We start from the raw sequence: 6,000 nt of genomic DNA, 5'->3' as shown, positions 1-6,000 counted from the left end.
AAGACTTAAAGTACCTTACATTTTTTTGAATCTTCTTCGAGGAATAACAAAGAGTTTTTATTATGGAAACTCGAATCAACTTTGGTGGTTTTCACATTTATCACTTTTTGTACATAAATGGTAACACCTATAAAACCAAACCTTTTGGAAAAAAATTTACTATCGGAATTCGGAGTCTTTGGCCTCAGCGCTACGTCCAATTTATGGTCGTCATAATCGTCCTGTCAGATCAACAATTGAACGTCTAGTGGAAATCCACAGACACAGTACAAAATGTTCCCGTGCCAGTGAGCCCATAGTGTCGAGAATAGTGCTGCCTAGAGCATTAATTCAGGATGACCCAAATCAGTATCTCACACGCCGTCATCAAGCGTGGGGGATCTCTGTGATGTCGTTGTGACAGCAATCCACACGAACTCCATGATTCACCACTGCATCCCGAAAAAGTTACCGTTTGGTGCGGTTTATAGGTCCGCGGTGTCATAGGGCCGTATTTCTACCGTGGTGATCAATACCGGCTACTATGAATGGGAATCGCTAGCGCTCAATGATAACCGAATATTTTTGGCCCGAATTAGATGATATGGACTTGGACAATATGTAATTCCAATTGGACGGCGCCACAAGCCACTTAGCAAATGTCGCAATCGATTTATTAAAAATAAAAATTTGGTGAACGTGTTATCTCACGAAATGGCCCAGTCCCCAGTCTCGGTCGTGCGATTTGACGCCGTTATACTATTTCCAGTATCGATCGAATTATGCTTGAAAACCGTCGTAAATAGGGTTCAGCGCCTGGAGTTTATGACATCAAATGACTTTCACAGGAATAAAGAATTTCACCGTTTTTTGTTTTATTTTAAAAAGCTATATATATATGTATATGTATATACTACTCTGCCACGTAAAGGAATAGAGCGCTTCAATATATATATATATATTTGAAGCGCTCTATTCCTTTATATATATATATATATTTGAAGCGCTCTATTCCTTTACGTGGCAGAGTTCTATGAATGTACAAAAGGCATCATCGGTGCAAAATATATCAAGATCTATAGTTGAAGAAGAGTTATTGGATATGTATGTGTGTGATTCGTCCACCTGGTCCCTCCAACGGAGTGGAGGCCTTTCCCTTATTCGGCTTCCTCCGACGGGTACTGCATCGAACACTTTCAGAGCTGGAGTGTTTTTGTCCATTCAGACATTCGTCGTATAACTGTCGTATAACTCGTACAGCTCATCGTTCCATCGTCTGCGGTATTCGCCGTTGAAAATGTTCTGAGGAACATAAATCTTCCGCAAAATTTTCCTCTCGAAAACTCCTAGTGTCGTCCCATTTGATGTTGACATCGTCCAAGCTTCTGCACCATAAAGCAGGACGGGAATGATAAGCGACTTGTAGAGTTTGATTTTGGTTCGTCGAGAGAGGACTTTACTTTTCAATTGCCTACTCAGTCCAAAGTAGCACCTGTTGGCAAGAGTGATTAGTCGTTGGCTGACATTATTATCGGTGTTGATGCTGGTGCCCAACTTCAAAGTTATGACTGTCAACGGTGACGTGGGAGCCAAGACGCGAATGCGCTGATTGTTTATTTGATGACAGGAGATATTTCGTTTTGTCCTCATTCATATGTACATCTCTAGAAATATTAAATATTTTTGTAATTTGAATGGTCATCTAGGGACACTAAAGAGAAGAAGTCGACAGTCTAAGAGGTCTATTGTGAGGTTATTGTTCAAATCCGTTGTTTAACCCGAGAAACAACATACCATACGATACGATACCAACAACCATCTACTTGTTGAATCTAAACTACTCTAATTATTAACTACCTGTATCATAGTGGAGCATTTGTTAAAAAATGAAGTCTACAAGTGTTAATCGTAACTTTACTTTTAGCAAATTAGTCTGTATAACCAAATACATAATCACTTTCTATATTCAAGTAGTCCAAATGTCAAAGTCGTAATGTGGGGTTATTTGATGTTTCTCAGAAAAAAAGGTACTTAATCTGATTTACCGAAATATGTTTAGACATGAGTTGGTTGTATCTAATATATACATATATCGTTAAACCATATTCATGAGGGATATGATTTGATTTTTACGGCTCGGGGTTTCATGATCTTATTGATATTTGTTATTCTAAATTCACCAAAAAAAATCGGAAGTGAAATTCTATACTAAAAACAAATATCCTTAACCATAAGTTGAACTTTAGTTCCTTTCAAGTTATTTCCGTATCCATGCACGAAGTGTTTGCTTTTTCCAAAGTACCTAATTCTTATCAAACTTTTCGAAAAGTAAAATAAATATGAAGTCTCCACTATTACTATAATATTAAGACTCACACTACAAATCCAAAGAGAAACATCCATCATACAATTTTTAAATGTTCATTGCTATACTTCTGCCAGCATATATGATTGTTGCCAAAGTGTGATTATGTGTCGCCAATATATTTCTCTTTACAATTCACTTAACGACAAACTAACGGCATAAATCATATTTTATAACACCCGGCCAGCGTCCAAATCGCTCATCAATATTGGGTCACTCCACCATGACATAAGATTCGCACCGTCTTAGAAGTGTTACTTTTACACCAGCATAATTTATGAGGCAACAATTTAATAGTTGAGCTTAACGGCTCGTCTTATTTATAGCGCATTATGCGCTAAATCATAACTTTGCTGCGACAATTTGCATTTTTATCAGTTAAACTGACGTCGGCGTGCTCATATTTCTTCGCCTTTGCGCATATTTTTATTATTTCCAACCAACTACCGGCTTTCTTGTGCTTTTGTGGTCACAACAATCGGAATTAATGTGTCCGTTTTTTATTTATATTTGTCTTATGCCATGTCATGCTATGCCACTCTGTTTTTTATGGCGCAGGGCTGTTGATCATTCTTCCTTCCTTCTTCGATGTCTACTTTTATTTAAGCTACGTGCTGCATGAAATATGTCTATGCTTTGCTGATTATTGTTTATTTATCCTCTCTCAGGTCCTTTTGTATCGTAATTGTAGAAAGATAGATGATATCGTTGGCTGTTGGCATTGTGTCCGGGAGTTATGCTTGTAGTTTGTTGCCATTAACGCCACATTTAGCGACGCGATTATGCGTTGTGATGTATTAACATAATATTTTCACTCTTGCAACATGTTGCACAAGCGTACAATAGCTTTGGTCAGCTAACGGTTGTTTGTAATACTAAGAAATAAATAGAGACAAATTCTCGTAGAATGCTTTGTATAATATAATGTTCAATGTGACGATTCGAATCGATTTCGTCCGCCAGTTCCAGTAAGACTTTATTGAATGAGCCCTCGGAAATTGTCAATATTAGTAAACTTGCACTTACCTCTTACTGAATTAGCAATATTTTTGAATTTGGGCGTGGCTCACAAATTCGTCCACCGTAGTATTTGGTGCTGATATATCAGGAAAGTCTTATAATATAATATCTGCTCTGCATTAAATTCATTATGATATTGTTGTTTGTTCGATTCGCTACTGTCAAAAAGTCACTGAATATAACTTAGTCCACTAAATATATGACAGCGCCTTAATTGAGTTGATAATTGCTACATTAGGGTATCTGAATCATCTTCAAAATTTACAATGTTTTGCAATATCACAAATTCTGTGTTTATAAGTTGATGGACAGACTTTGTCAGCATTATATGTTCTCATTTACTCTACCACTAGCCTAGAGACCACTACTCTAAGGAAAGATATATTTAATTATGCAAGAATTATAATTTAAATCATATTATTTTCGACAGACGATTGTTAATTTCGAATTATTTGTGACCCACATACGCCTAGGTGCAAATTGAAGTGTTGATGTTTAAAAAAGCCACCGTAAAAAGGGTGTTAACAATATATGTACGCATACATGCTCGTTACAAGCGTAGACTAGCCAATTTAAGTAATTATTGTAGCATGAAAATGCTGGCTAATTTGTTAAAGTTGAATGACCCACTTGTCGAAATGGTCAATACAGTTATATACTCACCCAACTGAAATCGTCCACCACACTGCTAACGAAGTGCCAGTGCATTCACCAGTCGGTCGGAAAAAACAAACGAGTTGTTTAACTCTTTAATAGGGGCGTCATAAACTGCACAAACTGGTTGTGCAAATTTTGGATTGCGCAGGATTTTAGTAATGAATATTAAATAAAATAAATAAAATAAAAAAATACTAAAGGTTGTCTGATAATTGTCGAAGTAGAAAGAACAGCGTCCAAATAAGTAAACAAAGCCAATACAAAGGTTTATGAAAGCAATAATTAAATAAGACGACCTGATGTCATTTTCCTTATATAGACTTGATATAGTTCCCCGGTATTAGAGTTTCCCTAGACTTTTTTAGATCACAACTCGATAAGCAATGAAGCAATAAACTTTCGGCCAATAATTTTTATTGAGAGACCGCAAGAGAAGAGGGAAGATAAATATGAGAGATTTTGGTTTGGTCAATTCCAAACGGAAAAGAAAGAACCTTGAAGATGAAACACTTTTTCAAAAGTGAAATTGATCATCAAAATTAGAAAAATACGAAATTTTTCGAATTAGAAAATAGGGACATTGTATTATTATAAGAATATATATTCAGACTCACGCATCTTATAATAATTATTCTTCTACTCACTTAAGCTAATATAAGTAAGTCTCCTGGGATTTTATGAAGATTAAGCAGCTGACTAGAGCCGACCCTCAAAGTTGAGGTACGACAAACTCCTATATTCATTTCCCAAAGGAGCTAAGATATCATTCTTCGAAAAATATTTGGATCCCGATCCTCATATTTGAGGTACGACATGCTTATATATACATTTGCGAAAGGAGTTAAGTTACCATTCTTCGAAGAATAGTTGGGTCCCGATCTTCAAAGTTGAGGCACGACAAGCTCATATATTCATTTCCCAAAGGGGCTTAGATATCATTATTCAAAAAATATTTAGGTCCCGATCCTCAAATTTGAGGTACGACAAGCTTACATATACATTTGCGAAAGGAGCTGAGATATAACATTCTTCGAAGAATATTTGGGTTCCGATACTCAAAGTTGCGGCACGACAAGCTCATATATACATTTCCGAGAGGAGCTAAGATATCATTCTTCGAAGAATATTTGGTTCTGCCTTAGGATTTCGAATGGAAGACATGTATCCTCAAATTCGAATAACTTTACTTGGGTTTGCTTTAGCTATCAAGCAGTCAAAAGATGACTAGCATTGATCGATGATAACTTTGAATTATTGTGAAAGAGTCGATCGATAAAAGCTCATTATTTGTTCATTGCTCTCTCTTTTTTCTGAGAATCGCATCCTGAACGGAATAAAGTCCACCCACTCGATCAGCTATCAATATATTTTCTTCACGAAGGTAATATCTTGTTCCAATTCTCATTAATCAAAATGTATAGGATTTATGACGGAGGTTCCCAAGCTAACCAGAACCCTCTGGTACATACAATTTCTATTCATTAAGCTCATTTGACCAATGTAGCCAACCCATTAGCCACACTCGGCAGCTAGTTTTGGCGGCGTTGAAAACATAAACATTACTTTTTCGCCAAGCGTGTGGGTGCTGGTGAGTGCATTTGTGCGCGTAAAGGAAATGGGTCGGTTTTTAGAGTGCACTTAATGGCGCATAGGAGCGCACACACACAAACCCATGATAGGCATAGAGGCAGGTCGGCATGAAAGTACAGGTGTAAATAAAGTTTTGCACCTGAATACATGTCTGTGTGCTTGTTTGTGTAGCAGTTGGCAAATTACTGCACATGCAGTCAGTTGGTTTGTTTCTCCACTCTCTTTTTTGTTGTAGTTGTTGCCGGCAAAGGTTTGTGGCTAACGAGTAGCCACGTAAAATTTTTGCAAAGCAACCGCCATCGCTCATGCAGCGGCTCTCAACGAGCATTAATAATTTATAAATTAATTGCTAGCTACAACAAATATAAAAGCGGCAATAACAACAACAC

The sequence above is a fragment of the Zeugodacus cucurbitae genome, chromosome 2 (assembly GCF_028554725.1).
Source record: "Zeugodacus cucurbitae isolate PBARC_wt_2022May chromosome 2, idZeuCucr1.2, whole genome shotgun sequence".
Lineage (NCBI taxonomy): Eukaryota > Metazoa > Arthropoda > Insecta > Diptera > Tephritidae > Zeugodacus > Zeugodacus cucurbitae.
The sequence above is the reverse complement of the archived record's forward strand: the minus strand, read 5'-3'. Positions refer to the sequence as shown.